The 22,047-nt window shown below is 35.7% G+C and overlaps 1 protein-coding gene across 1 annotated transcript in view; it reads left to right on the top strand.

The window, feature by feature from the left end:
• Nucleotides 1–22,047, top strand: part of LOC141403818 (uncharacterized) — a 241,152-nt gene that overhangs the window by 83,386 nt on the left and 135,719 nt on the right. The window lies entirely within an intron of this gene.

Below are 22,047 nucleotides of genomic sequence, written 5' to 3'. Positions count from 1 at the left end.
CCCCACAAATGTTCGGAAAAATTGTGCGTACGATAACTCTTGAAGAGAGTGGACGAATTGGTCCATACTTTACACATCCTAATATATCTACCAGATATAGATCAGGTTCAAATATGGACTATATTTGTCCACTCCATCCGGTACCTCCCACTCAAAATTTCGGATACATGTTCACTTTAAGACCTGCTTTCGAATCACTTTGATTTTTGTTGAAGCAACTTGCATTGCTGCCTCAATTGCGATGGTAAAAGTTGTTTCAGGGGCAAGTTCATACTTCTTGAGCAAACATCCCTGAAGATCTAAAAAACCCCTATGGTACCATATCTCCTCCGCAAAACTTTTGATATTAAATCCTAATCAACATTTTTGTCAGTTCAAACGCCCAAAAATTTTAAAACTCCCTAAATACATGCGTTTTTTGGAAAAAAATTGTTTCAATATACACAGGCTGAGGGTATATTTCTGTCGGCAAAGCCAACTGATACTTTTTTACTTGTTGTTATTGAGCATGGTACAATTACCGTGGTAAACGCAGTCTGATGCTGATCAAACATGGGTGTCAAAATAAGTTGCTGTACAATTGACAATTTTATCCAGGGCCAGGCAATGTGATGCGGATTTTATGAGTAAATTTGTGTGTGAAATACCCCGTTTAGACCACCCAGTTGTTCGGGTTACTAGGGAATAACTAGTAATTTTTCTGGTTACTGGTAAACACCCCTAGTTACCACCTAATCTACTCGCAATGCTATCGACTGGTGAATTTAACATGGGGATGTCATAGGAAGGGGTCTATTGTCCCCTCACTGCATTACCAATAACCATCCATTTCGATAGTCATGTGAAAGGCAATTGTCCCCTCAGTGCATTACCAGTAACCAGTCAATTCGGTGGTCAGAAATGATAGCCGTGCTGATTGCCTGTTATTGTTGTTGGCTTTGTATTGTTGGACTGCAAAATAATACTTGTTGTGTATTTATTTCAGCTTAAGTCCATATTTTGTTGCTTCAATATTTGAAGAAACAAAATGTTTAACAGTGGGCAATGAAATTGATTACTACGAGCGGAGGCAGAGAAGACTATAGTTTCGGAAGCAGCCAAACTTCCTCATCAGTTCTCTTAACCGCTGACTCGGTGTCGATAAACAGGTCAATAAGAGTGACCAGAAAATTAAACAGAACGAGAAATTTTCTGTATCCTCCTAAATCTGTTGACCGCACAATCGAGTCAGAATAATCAAAATCATATACCCACTACTGTTTTTATGCTGTCTTTGCATCGCAAAGAAGACAAGCATAAGTAGTGCTGTTTGCAGTAAGCAGAGATCACATATAGCGAGCTGTATCTTGATTTCAACAGACGGACCAAAATGGATAAATACTTTAAGGGTCTCTGAAGACTATTTCGATGTGTTACAAACGGAATGACAAAGTTTATTAATATAGGATTTTGCAACATTCTTCAGATATAAGCCTTTGTTGTTGTTTTTTACTGAACATTTTTTAATTATTTTCACACAAAAAAAATATATATTAAAAAAAGTATCATGTCAAAGAAAGAAGTACAAATTTATGGGCCGATTCCGTACAGCGAGGCGAGTCGTGTCGCGTTGCCAAATGCAATTTTTCGATTCCGTATGGCAATATCGCCTGACGTCGTCAAATTTTGTCGCCGAAATGTTCATTTTCCGGCGACAACAAATTAGCTGTCGCCGTACATTTTTACTAACGAATAAAAATAAAATAAAAATAACTTGTTATCGACGATTATTTTCTATCGCTGTACGTAGTGCATTTTTTAAATTTTGTCACAGAGACGATAGACGACGCGACATGACTCGCCTCGCTGTACGGAATCGGCCCATTAGTATTTTTTAAAATTTTGAATTTTCTATCCCTGGTTCATCGCACAGACCTATTGATATGAGAGGTCTCCATTGTCCTTTCTGGGATGTTTATGGGAACAATTATTATAAAAATCAACAATATACTTGTTTATTTACAAACCTTTTGTCTTTTTTATTCGTAAATAATAAGTAAGTATTTTGTGGTTTTAAATTTCAAATGTTTGGTTTTATTTCGTGTTGTAATTCAATGAGTGTTATGTGTGTGTGTATGTACAATGTGTGTTGATTTTATCTAGGCTTTGTAATGCAATTTATGGTTTTTTTTAGCACAATGTAGGTTAAGTTTTAACTAGGTTTATATTTCAAATTCTTTTTAGTTTTTAGGTAATTCTTTAGTATAGTTTTTAGGTTTTTTATTTATTCACAAATTTTAGGTAGATGTAAGTTTTAATGTAATATTTATTGTAGGATAATTTATTTTCAGGGAAGTGCAATTTGTAGGTTAATTAACAAATTTTATTCATAAGTAGATAATTTGTACTTGTTGTATTTTCAATTCAGTGTTGTATGTTAAGATTAATTCTATGTTCAATGTTTTTTTATGTGTATTTACAAATTTAATGTTTAATTTTGTGTTTGTTAATGTATCAAAAAATAGTGTAAGTAATTGTGACTGTTTGTACTTTTCACGGGGGATCACGATCGAGCGCTTTGAAGATTACTAACGAACTGAACTTGCTCTCCGTTGTTGTCGACATCATCAGCTCTCCGTATTCCAGGATTCATGGGAAGGCAGTGGAAGGATTACATTGGTTAGCGGACTCACGTATGTATATATATGTAAATGTTCCGCTAGCCAATGTTGAAAAAGCAACCGAACAGTTGTGCTCATAAGTATGGTCCCAGACCATACATTCTCCGCCCCCATGACGTCGTGCTTATCTCATCCTTCTAGTTGACTGGCATGTTTCTAATTGGCCCCGCGAAGACGTAGCCCAAGTTGGTATTGAAGGCCTTGACATCACCAACCCCAGCCGCCGTAGAGCCTTCCTTTATTATCGCCGAGTATGTGTCTGCCCCCAGCTCTAAATCGATGGGAATGTTGCTTCTTGGGTCTGGGTCCGCTATAGCTTCATCCGTAAAGTATGATGTAGGGTTCTCTATGAGTGGGTCAGAATAGAGTCTTCGCGGCAATTCGTCTGTTACTAGCGCATTAACCTTTAGTGCCCAGGTTGAGTTAGTGCGTCGGGCCATTATCTTGAAAGTTGTAAATCTTCGCCCTTGGTACGTAAAGGACCGCAACCCTACGCGCTGGAATGTGGAATATGCAATGCGCGTCATTACTGCTGATTGGCTTACCAAAGCTCTCATATTGTAATATGTGTCCATCTCATCAGTCTTAAGGCGAATCATTGCCGTTGGTAAAAACACCAAGTCCCAGGTGAAAACTGGTTCCACTACTGCTACTGCAGGCTGCAAGCTGTCGTTTAATTGCGGGGCGCCATGCAACAACGTGTGATGCCTGTAATCACAACGCTTGCACCCAGTTATACAAGGGCAGTCAGGGGCAAGGTGGCTCCGAGCCAGACAGTTTCGACAATATCCCCTGCGCTCTACTGTCTCGTACCTTTGATAGGGAGTTTTTTCTCGGAATCGCTGGCAGCCGCTCAACGCGTGATCTTGTTGGCACAGGCCACACGCATATTGCCAATGGCTTGGTCTCACTCTGGGGAGATTCCTGTTATCTGACCGGCTCCGTTGACGACGTTCAGGGCTTGGGCGACGTTCAGCTGCACGGGCTGGTCGGTTCGTAGACTGATGGCGGGATGGGCGTTGTTCGGGACTTCGTTCGTTGACAAGGCGGCGGGACTCTCGGCGTTCGGGGCGGCTGGGGCTTGCTTCGACTTGCCAGTCGTTTGGTAGGTAGGCTGCCATCTGTAAAAAAAGAGAAGAAGGAGTACATAGTTCTTTTTTTAAAAGGAGGTCCGACTAACTAGTCGGAAAACAACTTAACCACCTTCGTTATGGGTCGACTGATGTCACCACCAGCAGTCTTTATATCTACCACCCTTACGTTTTGGTCTGTTCCCTGATGGGTCTTTATAATCCGCCCTAACTTCCATTCAGTTGGGGTCAAACGTTCATCTTTTATTACAACTAAATCACCCTCTTTAATGTTGTCTCTTTGATACTTCCATTTGGTGCGTCGATGGAGTTCTTGTAGATATTCTGTTTTCCATCTATTACAAAAGTACTGAGAAATAATTTTTAAGCGCTTCCACCTATTAACCAGGCTTTCATCCTGGTCTGAAACATCGGGTTCTGGTGGGGCTAGAATTGGGGTACCAATTAGAAAGTGAGCTGGGGTCAAAGGCGACAAATCGCTAGGATCGTCACTAGCTGGACTCAAGGGTCTCGAATTAAGACAAGCTTCTATCTTTGATAAAATGGTGGAAAACTCCTCAAAAGTAAAAGTCATTTTTGGAACGCATTTCTTCAAATGCGTTTTGAAAGACTTCACTCCGGCCTCCCACAAACCTCCCATGTGTGGAGCGCCGGGTGGAATGAACTTCCAATCGAGGTTCTGATGTGAATTCTGAGTAATCGCTTTAGTTTTTAATTCTTTCATGAACAAGAGTCTATCTTTCTTCAGAACATCGACTGCTCCAACAAAATTAGTTCCATTGTCGGAGTACACGCAAAATGGGCATCCACGCCTACTAATGAATCTGGAAAATGCCGCTAAAAATGACTGAGTCGAGAGATCACTGGTTGGTTCGAGGTGTATAGCTTTTGTAGCAAAGCATACGAAAAGGCACACATATCCCTTTGTAATAAGACATGCTCTACCAGTAAAGTTTCGTATGCTGAAGGGTCCCGCAAAATCTACGCCAGTATTAGTGAACGGTCTAGTTAGCAAAGTCCTTTCTGGTGGGAGTGAAGCCATAATCTGATTTTCTGTTCGCTTCTTGTGCAGAATGCAAACTCTGCAATTACGTATCGTCTTTTTTATCAACGACTTGAGTCTGGGTATACAAAATCCGGACCGTAAAACTCTTAACATCAATTGGTTCCCACCATGTAAAGTCACCTTGTGTGTATGTTCGACGAGTAAAGTAGTAAGTTTCGCATTGTGAGGAAGAATTATTGGGTGTCTTTCTTCAAAAGTGAGCGCCGGGGATTGTACGAGTCTCCCATGAGCTCTCATAATGCCTTTCGGGTCTAAGTATGGGTTCAAAGATAGCAATGGACTCTTTGAAGGTATTCTAGATTTCTTCTCTAACGCTTGAATTTCTTCTGGAAAAAAGAAACGCTGGGTACGAATTATACTGGCCCGTTTGCCAGCCTGAATTTCATCAGCAGTGAGGTCTACTTCAGAAGTTAGTGGATTTTGTCGACATACGAGGGTGTTTTTCCAAAATCTGAGTGCTTGCGCATATGCTCTGTATACTCTTGTTAGTGAAGATATGTGTCTCATGGGGTCCTTCTCAATCATTTCATCAGTATTTAACATCAGAACTTTCGAAGTTTTTGCCTCTAATGTCACATCACTTACTTCCTTTGATGGCCAACTATCCTTGGGTAATTTTAACCAATCAGGTCCATTCCACCATAGCTGATGGTTATTGAGTTCGCTAGGTGAGCATCCTCGGCTGGCAATGTCTGCTGGGTTATCTTTCGAGTCAACATGCGCCCAATTTTCTATTCCCACATTTTCAATAATCTCTGATACACGATTGCCAACAAAAGTCGACCAATGGCAAGGTGGTTTCTTCAGCCAAGCAAGAACTATTGTTGAGTCTGTCCAATAGTGTACGTTGAATTTGGAGATTTGAAGATTATTTAATATCGATGAAGACAATTTTGATAGCAGTACTGCTCCACAAAGTTCGAGTCTTGGCAGTGAAATTTTCTTAATTGGGGCAACTCGTGTCTTAGCAGTTAACAAGGAGGTTTGGATTTCATTACTAGTATTTCGGACTCTGATATATAATGCTGCTGCATATGCGCTCTCAGAAGCGTCACAGAATCCGTGAATTTCCACGTCGCTGTCTGGAGTGAAGTGTATCCACCGTGGAATCTTTAAATTTCCAATATCTCCACTATTCTTTACAAAATTCTGCCAATTCATGAGAGTAATTGTCTTCAGTATGTCATCCCAGTTAATCTTGTCCAACCAAATTTGTTGCATCACTAATTTGGCGACTATTACAATGGGAGCCAGCCACCCACATGGGTCGAACAGTTTGGCTATTATCGATAGGACTTCTCTCTTAGTATATGATGTTTTAATTTCCATTGTGGGCGGTGTAAACGAGAAAAAATCTCCAGATATATTCCATTTTATTCCTAGTGTCTTCGTTGAGGCATCATCGGAGATATCAAGCGAATTAACAGGATTAAGTTTTTCTTTCGGTAAGTCGCTGATTAACTTTGGGTCATTGGCAGTCCACTTCATCAGCTCAAAGCCAGCTGATTCCATGGCAGCTGTTAACTCCTTGCGAGATTTAACAGTATCCTCTAATGAATGACCTCCAGCTAGAACGTCATCCACGTATAAGTTTTCCAAAATAACTTTCGAGGCAATTGGGTACGTATCTTTTGTGTCTTCAGCTAATTGTATAAGTGTTCGAAGTGCCAAGAATGGTGCGCAGTTTACGCCAAAGGTAACGGTCTGTAATTCGTAATCTTCTACCGGGTCAGACGGAGATTTTCTGAATAATATTCGTTGAAATTTAGTTTGAGTAGGGTCCAACAATATTTGCCGGTACATCTTGGTAACATCGGCATTATAAACGTGTCGGAAAAACCTCCACTTCAGCACTTGCAGCACTATATCTTGCTGTAAAACTGGACCCGCATATAAATTATCATTAAGGCTTCGTTTATTTGAGGTTGGACTTGATGCATTGAAAACAACTCGTAATTTTGAAGTAATCTTTTCGGGTCTAATAACTGCATGGTGCGGCAGGTAGTAGTTTGGAGTCTTGGATATGTCATTTGAAGAAATCTTTCTCATGTGTCCCAGCTCGAGATATTCCATAATTGTGTTGTCATATAATTCTTTAATCTCGGGGGTCTTCATGAGCTTTCTCTCCATTCTGTAAAATTGAGCAAGAGCAATGTTTCTAGAGTCTCCAAGTTCCTCACATTTTTTAAAGGGGAGGGTCACTATGTATCGCCCTTCCGTGTTCCTTTTAGTAGTATCCACGAAGTTTTGCTCACAAAATGCATCCTCATCTGATCTCAAAACTTGTTTTGGGGTCTCCTCCACCTCCCAAAAACGTGTTAGAATCTTCTCGATTGATACTGTATTGCAAAGTGATATTTGTCTTCTCTTTTGAGTCTCATCCTGCAAGGGTCCGCCAATTATCCATCCAAAAACGGTTTTTTGGGCCAAAAGGGATCCAATTGACTTCATAGGTGTTCCAATTGTAAATATTAGGGGTCCTATGTCCATCCCTATTAGGAGATCAACTGGTTGGCTGACGTAAAATTTCGGGTCTGCTAATTCCAAGTTCGTAGCATCGCGCATTTGTGTTTTTTCTAAAGTATATGGCGGTAAATTCGAAGGCAAAGATTTCAAAACAGGTGCCCAAACTTCCAGTTTAAAATTTGGGTCTAGCTTAGATCGTAGTTTAAAAACGCATGCTTTAGCAGAAGTTTCCGAAATGAGTTGGTTTATTCCAGTAACATGAACAAGATTTCGTTTTGTTGGCAAATTTAAACGATTTTTTAACTTCTCAGTAATGAATGTAGATTGTGATCCTGAGTCAATTATCGCACGAGCATCGTAATAATGACCATTAGCCTCAATTTGTACTACGGCTGTGAAAAGTAAAGTATCTCCGGGATGTTGATCTCTATTTCCACCATCCTGGAGAGTCAAAGTTGTGATATTTTCTGCTTCTTGGTTTGTTGTGGACTGTATAAGTGTCGTAAGAGCGGCAGCACTGGTACTAGGTCGTGCTTCCTCTTGAACTGTAGTCTGTATTGCAGATAGGGTCTCCTTTCCCTTGTGTAGTAGTGTATGGTGTTTCAAATTACAAGTTCTGCATCCAAAACGACTTTTGCATTCTTTCACGCCGTGGTTCGTAGATAAGCAATTATAGCAGAGGTGTGAGATTTTTACAACATGAATCCTGTCATTCACATTTTTAGCCAGAAACTGTGGGCAATCTCGTATAAAATGATTAGCTTTGCAAATTTGACACGAATTTTGATATTGTGTCTTGGGCTGCTGAGAAGCATTTGCATTTAATGTACCCTTCGAACTCTGAGCCTTCTGATTTATATTAGTTTGAAAGCTGCTTGTGAACTTCATTTTCTTCGAATTATCTTGTCTGTATGGAGTTTGTTGATTTTGTTTCGAAAAATTGGGCCTTATGTTTCCCACAGATTCCAAAGTTTTGAATTTGTGAGTCAAAAAGTTATTGAAATCGTTCCACGTTGGCAGTGTCTTGCAATCTTCAAGAGTATTCTCGAATTCTTCTAAAAATGTTCTTGGAAGTTTGCTGGAACAAATATATGTTAATATTGGGTCCCATCCTGAAACTTCGACCTTAAGAGTTTCCAGAGTTTGAATGCAGCTATTCACTGTTCGCTGTAACTTTTGAATACTGTGACTTGAGTCTGAAGTGACGTTTGGTAAATTGAATAAAATTTTCAGTTGCTCGTTCACCTGCATCCTCTTATTTTCATATCTGTCGGTTAAAATCTTCCAAGCTAGCTCAAATCCGTCATTTGTAAGAGGAACATGGCTTATTAATTCTCTTGCTTCTCCAGAAGTCTTCTGGGTCAAGTGAAAATATTTCTCCACATTACTCAACTTTGAGCCTCTAATGTAGATTGCGGTAAATAAATCACGGAAACTCGGCCAGGCATTATAACCTCCCTTGAAAACGTCTGTGTCACATGCTGGTAGTCTTGAAATTGCTGTAGAATCATTTTGCTTCTGCGCCAACAGGGTCTCTCGTTTTATTTTCTCCTCTGATTCCTTCTGCTTTAGCGTCTGAATTTGTCCATTGACTGCTGCAATCGCCTTTTTATAAACATCAATTGCCTCTAAATAATGTGTCCTCAGCTTGTTTTTATCGATTGGTTTTTGTCCCTCTCCTGGCTCATAATCGCGGCATTCCACATAAGCTTTCTTTACTTGGTCGTAAAAAGAGTTAAGTTCCACTCGTGATGCCTCCAGGCTATGTATGTCGTCATCAGTGTTCGCAATGCTTAAAATTGAAACGTAATCCTGCAAGTCATTAACGCAGTTTGCAAATTTTGTGCACTTAGTTTTATCCATCCTTTTTGTAACGAGGGTCAGACTTTAGAACAAATTTTTGTTTTACAAAGGTTTGACAAAGTTGCCCTTTACGAGGACAAAGTGTTATTTTTCTTGGGTGTTTAAACAAATCAAGAATTTTGTCTTTGCAAAATTTTGTTGTTAATTCCCAATTAAGTTGATTGACGACAAGTGGATCTAATTTTGTGGAGAGCCTTCGAGTCCAAAGAATATTTGATATGAAATATCCGAAAGAAAAGCCAGAAAAACAATCCAAATTGGATTATAAAAAACCGCTAAGGAAAATTGTTTAGATGAGTCAGAGAATTTATAAACGGCTATTCCTTTGTTTCCACGAAAGATTTTGTGCAAATGCAATAGACGATAGCAAAAAAAACACAGACAAATTATTTTCAATTCAAAAAAATTCCAAAAAAATATCCGACAAGAAAATGTGTGCTGGGTTGCACAGAAGAAATGGTAAGATACAGAGAGTTTTGCGGCAAAAGAACAATAAAATCACTTAATTCCTTTGGTAGGAGGATTTTATTATATGTTGTAGCTCTAAAAACAATATGATGTAGTGTCGAAACCAAAAATTAATCAAATCAGAAAATTTAAGAATCCCAGCAAAATGTTTCAATCTCGAACAAAGTTTGGGTCAGCGGCAAAAATTCAGCAAAATAAATGAAAAATTCCAATTGTATCCAACAAAGAATGATTTGGGTCAAATGTTTCAGCAAGGTATAATGTAAATTTTAGCTTTCAAAGAAAAATATTTTAGCAAAATGTTGTAAAAAACCCACAGTAAAATGTTTCAACAAAAGAATTCAAGAAAGATGAAAATATTTCGTATCAAGAACAAAAATTTCCATCAGCAAGAATTCAAAAAGTGTTCAAAAATTTTCAAAGATTTTGTATAAGTTCAGAAATTTTCATAAAGTTGTTTAAATTTGGGTTAAGTGTTTTCAAAGAAATGTATAGAAATGTTTAAGTATATTTTTTAAGGTTAGTTAACCAACAAATGCTTTATAAAATTTTTTTGTAAAAAATGATCAAATTTTTGTGGTTAGTTAACCTCAAAATATTTTAGCGCTTGTCCACCAAACGCCGCCAATTTTTCCAAATAGTCCCAAAATTGATGTATTGGGATGCTAATATGGCGATTATATGCAAATGTTTAACAATGTTCAAATGTGTCTGAGTCTCTATGTAACAAATGTTGTAGGGTTATGTATGAGTCTTTAATAAACGGCGATTCTTTTCCAAAAAATTCCCACAAAAATATATGTAAAAATTGCAAGGTTATGGTTGTTAAACTATGACGCCAAAAAGTTGCGCCAAAGTTTGCATATAAACGCTAAGTATGTTTGTATTGTAATTGTTATGTAAATTTTTCTCCAAAATGTCTGCTAAGTTCATGTAAATTATTGTGTCACAATTATGACGCCACAAATTTGCGCCAAAATCGTAAAAATAAACGCTTTTTATGTAAACGACGAGAATATTCCCAAAAAATGAGAGCAAGATTCCAAATGACAAGCAGTAATTTCCAAAAAAAATCAATAATTTCAAGGAAAATTGATTTAAATAGTGTATATGAGAATATGTAAGTATTTTTCCTCAATATGTTTTCAAAAAGTTGTATATAAAAACTTTTATTATGCCGGGTCAATTCTACAAAGGTCTCACTGTAAACGGACAGACAAAGAGAGTGACAAGAGAGTATATTTCTTTCCAAATATTCCAATTTTTCCAGTAGAATTATGTCCCTTTAAAAACACACTGGTAATTTCCCAATTTTTGGAAGAAATTTCCAAATTTTCCAAATATTCAAGAAGAGAGATCGAGAGTTATGTATGTATGTGTAAAAGTGTGGACGTATTTGTGTATTCCCACGAACTAGAAAGGGTCAACATCAGTCCTTGGTTGCAAAATGTTGTTAAACTAGGGTCAAAGGGGTCAAATTGTATGTTTTATAGCGTTTTCATCATAAAGGTAGAGTGTCGGTGTCAAATTTCGCCGAACCCTGTAGTCCTTTTTCGATTCCACGCTTTTCAATGCACAAAAAAACTCATTGGTACTCACTTTGACTCTCTATGTAAAGTTGGGAGTATGTCTTTATGTGTGTTTGTCCGTCCAGTGCTTCTTCTTCCTCTTTGTTTTGGCGCTTGTTGTTGGTATTGTTGGGTTATAGAATTTTGTTTTTACCGAACCGATAATTAATTATTGAATATTTGTTGTTTATGTTTGTTGACAAAATGTAAAGGGTCAGTAAGGGAGTCTTGTTTTGTGAAAATTTGGAATGAAAAATAGCTCTTTATCAATGTTGTTTTATGACTTTTATTTCCATTAAAAAAGTTTTCATTTCAAATTTTCATAGAACAAGAATTGAACCCCTTTTTGTATTTTATCCGTAGTGTTTAGCAATGTTCCACTGTAATGTGTCACTATTTTTTCTTTTGGGTCGCACTTATTGTTCTTATTGTGTTATGTGGTTATATTTTTGCACAAGAATTATGTCACTTTTATTATTAAGTTTCACTGTTTATTTTATTTGTGGCCCACTGTATATTTGTAGATTTGTGTTTGTTGTTGTAATTCACAGTTTGTTGATGTTTTTAGTGTTTTCAATATTATTAAAAAATATAAAATTATTAACTTTAAATTTTTGACAATAATCACTGGGACCACTGTATGTTATTCTTTCTAAGCGTTTTTTTGTCTCACACAATATGTTTCTATTTTTCTTGTTCTTTACACTGGATGTTTCCAAACTAAGTTCCAGAAATCACTGTTCGTATTGTTGTTGTATTTAATGTAATTTTACCGGCGTTTTACTCTCTTATTGGAACACTTCATTTTTTATAATTTTTGCTTTTTCACTTTTTCCACTGTCACTCTTTTGTTCCAAAATATGTTTTTTTGTTTTTGTATTGTTGTGTCAATCTTTTGTTGGTAATTTTGTTAATTTTTTTCACTAATAATTTTTAATTGTCACTTGTTTACTGTTTGGTGTCGTTATTTTTGCATATTTTCTTTTGCTGTTCAATTAGGTAGCTATTCACAGAAATGAACCATGTGTTCAAGTTCACTTTTTTAATATAATGAACTAGTTATTTGTGATTGAAAATTTTTTATGTTATCACTTTTTCGATAAAAACTTTCACTTTTAGCAATTTTTTATGATTAAAAAAACACTATCTGGCTCGATATGGACCAAATGTTTATTTACAAACCTTTTGTCTTTTTTATTCGTAAATAATAAGTAAGTATTTTGTGGTTTTAAATTTCAAATGTTTGGTTTTATTTCGTGTTGTAATTCAATGAGTGTTATGTGTGTGTGTATGTACAATGTGTGTTGATTTTATCTAGGCTTTGTAATGCAATTTATGGTTTTTTTTAGCACAATGTAGGTTAAGTTTTAACTAGGTTTATATTTCAAATTCTTTTTAGTTTTTAGGTAATTCTTTAGTATAGTTTTTAGGTTTTTTATTTATTCACAAATTTTAGGTAGATGTAAGTTTTAATGTAATATTTATTGTAGGATAATTTATTTTCAGGGAAGTGCAATTTGTAGGTTAATTAACAAATTTTATTCATAAGTAGATAATTTGTACTTGTTGTATTTTCAATTCAGTGTTGTATGTTAAGATTAATTCTATGTTCAATGTTTTTTTATGTGTATTTACAAATTTAATGTTTAATTTTGTGTTTGTTAATGTATCAAAAAATAGTGTAAGTAATTGTGACTGTTTGTACTTTTCACGGGGGATCACGATCGAGCGCTTTGAAGATTACTAACGAACTGAACTTGCTCTCCGTTGTTGTCGACATCATCAGCTCTCCGTATTCCAGGATTCATGGGAAGGCAGTGGAAGGATTACATTGGTTAGCGGACTCACGTATGTATATATATGTAAATGTTCCGCTAGCCAATGTTGAAAAAGCAACCGAACAGTTGTGCTCATAAGTATGGTCCCAGACCATACAATACTTATGACACACATTAACGTTTTTATTCACATTTATAGCTTAAATTTAGTTGGGTACAAAATATATCTATATATATAAAAGAGCTTAGTGAGTGAGTGACTGAGTGACTGACATATCATCGCCCAGACGAAACCGCTGAAGCTAGAAACCTGAAATTTTGACTGTGGGTTGCTGTCGGTGTGTAGGGGTGAGATAAGGCTGGGTTTTTGGAAATTCGACCTAGAAGGGTACGAAAAGTACTAAAAGGTACTAAATATGGTACCCTTTGTATTAGGCAAACGGGAAGAGCTAGAATTCTGAAATTTGGAATGAGGGTAACTGATGGAGATTTAGAAAGATGTACCAAAGGGTTTTTGGAAATTCGACTTATAAGTGTACGAAAAGTTACTAAATTTGGTACCAATTGTATATTTTGAGCGGATATAGCTACAATGTTCATATTTCGTATGGAAATCAAGGTTGAGAAGTGATGTTGATATAAGGAAATTATTTAGGAAGTTCGTACTTATGTGTACGAGTAGTACTAAATGGTACTAAATTTGGTACAATTTGGATTTGGGTGAACGGATAGAGCTGAAAACCTGAAATTTGGAATGTAGATTACCGTTGAAGCGTACGATTGAGACATGGGTGTACTTTTGGAAATTCATACTTATGTGTACGAAAAGTACTAAATGTTACCAAATTTGGTACAATTTGGATTTAGATAGACATGGAAACCTGAAATTTGGAATTAATATTACTGATGCAGTGAAGGATTGAGGTAGATTTGGAAATTCTTACTTATGGGTACGAAAAGTAGTAAACGGTACTAAATTTGGTACAATTTAAATTTAGTTGAACGGATAGAGTTGGAATCCTGAAATTTCGAATTAAGGTTACTGTTAGGTTAGTGTAGGATTGAGGTAGTTTTGGAAATTCATACTTATGGGTACGGAAAGTACTAAATGTACTAAATTTGGTGCAATTTATATTTGGGTGAACGGATAGAGTTGGAATCCTGAAATTTCGAATTAAGGTTACTGTTGGAGTGTAGGATTGAGGAAGTTTTTTGAAATTCATACTTATGGGTACGAAAAGTACTACATTTGGTACAATTTGGATTTGGGGGAACGAATAGAGCTGGGATCCTGAAATTTGGAATTAAGATTACTGTTGGACTGTACGATTGACTTAGTCTTGGAAATTCTTACTTATGGGTACGGAAAGTACTAAATGGTACTAAATTTGGTACAATTTAAATTTAGTTGAACGGATAGAGTTGGAATCCTGAAATTTCGAATTAAGGTTACTATTGGAGTGTAGGATTGAGGAAGTTTTGGAAATTCGTACTTATGGGTACGGAATGTACTAAATTTGGTACAATTTGGATTTGGGTGAACGGATAGAGCTGAAATCCTGAAATTTGGAATTTAATTACTTTTGGAGTGTAGTATGCTGTTTATATTAGAGCTTTCTGCGGGGTTAACCTTCATTATAAGGATTTAACGGCTTAATCTGGTTAACTTCATCAAGATTTACCATACAAATTTAAATCCTCTCATGACCGGATTTGTTTGAGATCCTACTTGAAATCTTGATACTTATATCATGCAGCACTGTTTTTGTACAAAAAAATGCAACTCATTTCCCAATGTACGAAAAGTTGCAAGCGTATTCACAAATTATTTGTTTACTTTTTGTTTAATTGTCAAAAACTCATAAAGGAAAACAGAAAGAAGGTATGTAAGTAAATAATTTTTTATTTGAATATCAAAATAAAATAGCACTTCTTTTTATTTACAGAGAAGCTTACAGCAAGACGAAACCGTTGGTCATAAATGAGAAAAGTTGGATGCTTGCACAAACAACATGGAAAATGCATGGTCTACAGTATTACACACCATATCCACATATATCAGTAGATGACTGGACAAGAACAGCCCCGTGCGACCGTCAACCATGTAAAGCTGTTCGAAGATATAGAGAATACCACCTTTCCATTGTATTTGAAACGTTTGTAAAGAAGTCCAAAACCAAGAGTGAAACATGGAACTCTGAGGTCTACCTCTCTTTCGGCACAGACATTGTAATATGTGCGGATGACTGTACGATCTTGGCGTCAGATCATATGAAAATATCCACCGCTAAATCCACTCTTCACCACTTGGAGGGCAAAAATGAGGGCACCCATTGAATACAATGATTGATAGTGTACCGAAATATTGTCTTAACAATCGCGACAAGAACTGAAGTAGGAACAAGGTCCTACAGTGGCTGGGCGGGTGCCGACAAGGATACCTTGTTGACCTCTTACAAAGCAATGGGGCGGCCTGTGATAAGCTGTGTCGCCAGTGTGATAGGCAAATGTTAGCGCTACGTAGTGGAGGAATATTCAAACTTGCCAGAACCCCGCCCAGAGGACCGCATATTGAGTCTGTGTATAGAGGAACCAGAGCCAAATAAAATATACGAACGACCATATTTACGTTGCTACAACAACAATCACCAGCTACTAATGGAAGCTTGAAGCAATAGGAAACAGGTCTGAAAAGCATTTTTGGAATGGGAAGAAAATATATCGTCGCCATAAATGTCCGAAGACAAAACCACGCATTTGCAAAACTTCAAGCTTCTACGTTCATAAATAACAATTCTATTCAAGAAATTGCATTTTGGAAAATGGGATAACAATCACGGTGCTCATGAACCAACTTTAAATGAAAGGTGCTTACACCTGGGAAGTTTTTGCGGATTCTGAAACTGCAATGTTCATAGATGAGAAAAATTATATAAATCTCGATCAAAGTTCACATTTTTGCTGGGAAACCGCGAGCCCTATCGAAATGGAACTAAAGAAAACGTTGTAGCTGTGAAAATTCTCTAGAGAATTGACGTTTATGATTTGTTCCTAGCTTGTACCATTTTTGAGATAAAGAACCTCAGTTTACATTTTTATGTTTTTTTGTTAGGGTTTCGCAATTTTGCTTGAATACGGCAAGTCTTATCGATATGGGTCCTGAGAAAATCGTATAGCCGTGAAAATTCTCTACAAGATTGCCTTCTGTAGCTTTTTTCAGGTTGTACCATTTTTTAGAGATATAAGTTCATGTCAGGAAATTGCAGCCATGACATTGTTTTATAAGGAGACGATATGAACTTCCATATCTCAAAAATGGTAATACCTACGAAAATATCATAATGGTCAGTCTTGTAGAGATTTTTTAATGCTACAACATTTTCTTTAGTCTCATTTTGATAGGATTCACAGTTTCCAAGCAAAATCGTGAAAATCTTCGGTGATCTTTTACTTGTTTTTTTGATTTTTGTCATCTATGAACATTGTAGTTTCAGAATCTGCAGAAACTTCCCAGGAGTAAGCACCTTCCATTTTAATTTGATTCAAGAGCACCGTGTATGTCTATGTATAAGATTTTCTTTTGAAATAAAAAAATTAAATTTGAATGGAATTTTATTTCCTTTATTTTCTAAACATAAAATAAATAAAATATTATAAATATTGATTCAGCGGTGCCATCAAATTATGTCCCGCTGAGTGTGGCGTTGGAACATTAAAACAAAAAGATTTGCGTTCAATACTACTTTGTGAGGGCTGAATAAGTTTAACTGATGCACCTAATCAGCGTGTAACCTTCGTTCTTAAACAGCTCAGCTATATCGTGTATTCTTAGGTTTTTAAATCGGATGTCCAACATACATCATACATATGTATGTTCCCATACACCTCCCTGATGGGACATCCCCTCATACCAATTGCGGATATTATTCGAATGTTCGACACAACTTTCGAAAACGATATCACATTCGAAGAATTGGCAATTGTTTTTCGGGTGTACACAAGCACGTTGTTCTTTTGTTCGTCAAAAGTTTAAAAACGATATCGTTTTCGAACATTTGGCGAATGTTTTTTCTTCACAAGAAAAATTGTTTCGAGAAACATTTTTTACTTTGAAAATTTTTTTGTTTCAAAAAAAAAATTTACGTTGTTTGTAAAAAATTCCCATTTGCTTTTTTCAAATAATTTCGATATAAATGCTACGTATAATATAGACAATAAGTGTTGATAAAGACAACATATGGGTAGGTTGCCAAACACAAGACAACAATGTTGATCAACAGTTAAATATCGCGTCGCAAACATAAAGAAATAAAAACGGAAAAGGTACATAACAGAAACATCAAGAAACTCCACAAAAAATGTTTTTCGCCACTATCGTAAAACTATCGTCAATCATTCGCTAATAATATTATTAACGATATTCGAAATCGAAGGATTTCCTGCCACAAACTGAGCGACGAGTGAATCGTTTTTAATTCATTCTCGTGTGTCGTTCTCGAACAAAATATCCGCAAAACTCTCGAGAAACATTCGAAAACGATATCGTTTTCGATAGCAATGGTATGGGGGGATGGTAGACTTCACTCATACCAATGAGCGCATGCCGATTCATATTAGCTTAATGATATGGGACCAACTTTTCATGGTCAAGTCCTTACGACAGCACTTTTAGAAAAGTTTTACATGGTTGGAATACTCAGGAAACTTCGCCTACATTATACTGAGGAGTATATTGGCACCGTTGGAAAGTTTGTTTTTGTCCGGCCTGGGAATATAAATGCAAGGCGGACGTGTTTACCGTTGTACCACGCTGACACCCGGATGTCCAACTTATGCTGCAATTAATTGGTACCCCGAGTGAAAGTTTGATTCTCCTGAGCCGTACATACAAAATACTCGACGAGAGCCTAACAATCTGTTTTCTGTTAATGTGGTGACTGGGTCTCAATTTTTCACATTTACGGGTTTACAGCCAATACTTTCCATTGTTCTTCTATCTTTCCAGGACCAACCAATTGGCAGGTTTCCGATGTTCAGGTAGTGTTTTATTTATTTCTTAAAATCGGAATTCAATGCTGCTGCAATTAATTAGTACTTCGAGTGATTGCTCCTTCCGAAACGTACATCCAAAACACACGATGATGTGATGATGTTCACTTTAGCGGAAGCTATAATAGAATTTGTCATCTTTAAGCGTTGTTGTAGACAGTTCTGTAATAATCTGTAGCGTCCCCATAATTTAATTTTTATTCTTTAAAAAATATTTTCTTATTTGTTTACATTTTATGTGTGTATGTATATATAAACAAACATCAGCTGTCACTTGAATCCCCCAAAAAGGTATATGTAAACGGAAAAGATTAACCCACTGGATCTATAGAATCCAGTGGGTTAATCTTCAATAGTATAAACTGGATAGAGCTGGAATCCTGAAATTTGGAATTTAATTACTTTCGGAGTGTAGGATTGAGTTAGTCTTGGAAATTCGTACTCATGGGTACGAAAAGTACTAAATTTGGTACAATTTGGATTTGGAGGAACGAATAGAGCTGGGATCCCGAAATTTGGATTTAAAATTGCTGTTGGACTGTAGGATTAACTTAGTCTTGGAAATTCGAACTGATGGGTACGGAAAGTACTAAATGGTACTAAATATGGTACAATTTCCGAATTGTTGTATGAGGGATTGTGTTGGTGTTTCAAAAATTAGGCTGAGGGCTAGATGATTTATTGAGAAATACGAAATGTACTAAATGCTATTAAATTTGACGTTGAGTGTAGCAATGAAGATGGAATTATATCATTAGTGCGTGAAAAGTACAAAATTGCAATAAATTTGGTATAGATGTGAAATTCTGATATATTATTGATTTGTCAGGTTCATTGTTAGAGGTGGTCGTACAATAAGTGTACTAGAAGTATTAAATAATACTAAATATTGAATCACTGGTACTGGGTGAATCGATAAATGAAATTTGTTATGAGGATAACTGTTGAGATTGGATCATAATGTTTATTTAAATCCGCCTTTAAATGTATGAAAGGTTTGTACATGTAATACCATTGACATTGGGTAAACAAGTAGAGCTAAACCATCCTAATGATATTGTAATCTCTCAGTGCGAGCCAATTGTTCGCCCTGAAGACAAATACCATCCCACTATAAACATCCAAATTCCATTACACAGCACTAATATAAATCGAAATAAGAATAATATTTGTAAATACAGTTTTTCGAAAACAAATTATGTTCAATTGAACTCACTTTTAAGCTCCTTTGACTGGAACAAGCTCTATTCATTAAAAACCCTGGATGAAATGTTAGACATTTTTTATCAAACTTTAGATAATTTTATATCACAAGCAGTTCCAAAAACAGTTCTCTTCAATAACACTGGTCCTCCATGGAATAATTCTGCTTTGTCGAGGTTAAAGAATCGCCAAAACAATCTATATAAAAAATTTAAAAAAAGTAGCACAAAAACTAACTATGCTTCTTACACTATTGCTAGATCAGAATATACTATCTTAAACAAACGACTCTACCAGAACTACATCTGTAATGCAAAGAAAGAAGTAAGAAGTAATCCTAAAAATTTCTATCGCTTTATTAATACCAAGCGCCGAACAAAAACTTATCCAAAAATTCTAAAGTATGGAACTTTGGTTGCCGACGACGATGTGGGCATCGCAAACATTTTTGCTTCCTTCTTCAAAACAACATATTCCAATAACTCATATGATGACACATCCCAATATCCCTACAATATTTCAGAGTACACATCTATACATGTACATAATATTGATACTTATTCTGTGCTAACCGGCCTAAAAAGCCTGAAAAGTGTAACTACGCCTGGTCCAGATGGAGTCCCTGTCTGTATTTTAAAGCACTGCGCAGAGAACCTAGCTCTTCCATTATCTATAATGTTTAACAAATCGCTTACCTTGGGCTATTTTCCAGAAAAATGGAAAGAATCGTATATTATCCCTCTTTTTAAATCGGGAAATAGAAACGATGTCTGTAATTATAGAGGTATTGCTAAACTAAATAGTATCCCAAAATTGTTTGAAAAAATAGTCACTGACTTGGTATCATTTCAAGTATCGTCTGTATTATCGAAATTCCAACATGGATTTCGAAAACGCCATTCCACTGTAACAAATCTTTTGGAACTAACAACTTTAGTTAATGATTGTTTTCGAAATAAGTATCAAACTGATTGTATCTATACCGATTTCAGCAAAGCTTTCGATAAAGTTAATATAAAATTACTGTTAGAAAAACTGAATAAAATTGGATTTAGTCAATCATTGCTGCATTGGCTAACATCATATTTAACTGGCAGAGTACAAAGGGTCAAGTTTGAATCAGCTATTTCCAATAAAATCTCCATACCTTCTGGAGTTCCTCAGGGAAGCCATCTAGGCCCAGTGCTATTTACCTTATTCATTAATGATTTACCGAACGTGATATGTTATTCTAAAGTTTTAATGTATGCAGATGACGTGAAGATATTTTACTCATTACGTAATCCAATAGATCAACTCAAATTGCAATCAGACCTAGACATTTTTTATCAATGGTGTAAAGTTAACTTGTTGGAGCTAAACATCTTAAAATGTAAACACATGTCATTTTTTAGATTACAGAAGATCGACACAAACTACTACCTTAATGAACGACCAGTTGAATCTGTAAATTCCATTAATGACCTTGGAATCCTTTTAGATCACAGGCTAGACTTTAGAGATCACATTTCATTTACTACTAACAAAGCATATAAAACTTTGGGTTTTATAAAAAGATGGAGTAAAGAATTTTCTGATCCACTTATAACTAAACAACTATACATATCATTTGTGCGTTGCATATTAGAATATGGTTCAATTATTTGGAATCCAGTATATAACATCCACTCTAACTCAATAGAATCGGTACAAAAACAATTTTTATTGTTCTGTCTCCGACATAGAGGCTGGAGTATACAGTCACTGCCGTCTTATGAGTCCAGATTAGGTTTAATTAAACTGCCTACCCTAAAAAGCAGACGATCTATGCTTAATGTGACATTTCTCTTAAATATCATACAAGGAAAAATTGTATCTGATTTTGTATTAGAACGAATTTGTATAAATGTTCCAGTTAGATTAACGCGCAATTACCAGCTACTTCACATTGAGCACTGCAATAGAAACTACGCCAATAACAATCCACTACGCCGACTACTAACTGAATTCAACAAACTATACCATCTGATTGATCTGTCTGAAAACCGTGATGTATTGAAGAGAAAAATAATATTATACTTAAATGGATCACAATGAATATAATCCCTTGGCACTCCTAATATTTGTAAATATATATATATATATATATATATATATATATATATATATATATATATATATATATAATTAACATAGTCTGTAAGGATCTTGTATCTATAGACATAAGTAAATAAAAAAAAAAAACTGTAACGTTTGAGCTAAGGTCCTGGATTTTAAAAATTGTACTGAATAATGTACTATTGTTTCTAGGTTAACACGAATTTGGTTTCTAAATAATGTACTGAAATCAAAAAGTCAAACGTACCTTTTCAACAAAATTGTTTTTATCTTTGTTGTCTATTCTAAACGTTATTGTAAGTTCATTTGAAAAGGTAGATCTATGCGGCTAATGTTTTACAAGAAGGTTTTTACATCCTGAGAAAAAAGGCCGAAAATAAAATGTCTCAAAAATTAACTGTTATATAGGGTAACATCTTCTGAATAATGGTTTTATACATTTTGATATCACAAATTCCAAAATTCGGTTGGAAAATATGGATAAAATTTGCAAAATACCCATAACGTTCTAATAAAACATGGACTTCAATTTAAAATGTAGGCCGCTGTTGAAGTGTAGAGGTCTTTTTTTGAAATTCGAACAAAACGTATACGAGCAGTACTTGAAAGAAATTAAATATCAATTCAAATAGGTATTAGTTCATCAAATTTTTCAGTGTTCGCCATACTAAATATTGCTTATTTGTATATTATTCCTTTTTCGCTTACGAAGTAGCGGGCATTTTGCTAGTATATATA

This window comes from Musca autumnalis, unplaced genomic scaffold, assembly GCF_047663935.1.
Source record: "Musca autumnalis isolate F117 unplaced genomic scaffold, ASM4766393v1 scaffold_4, whole genome shotgun sequence".
In the NCBI taxonomy this organism is placed as follows: Eukaryota; Metazoa; Arthropoda; class Insecta; order Diptera; family Muscidae; genus Musca; species Musca autumnalis.
Note: the sequence above shows the minus strand (reverse complement) of the source record. Positions and strands in the feature narration are given on the sequence as shown.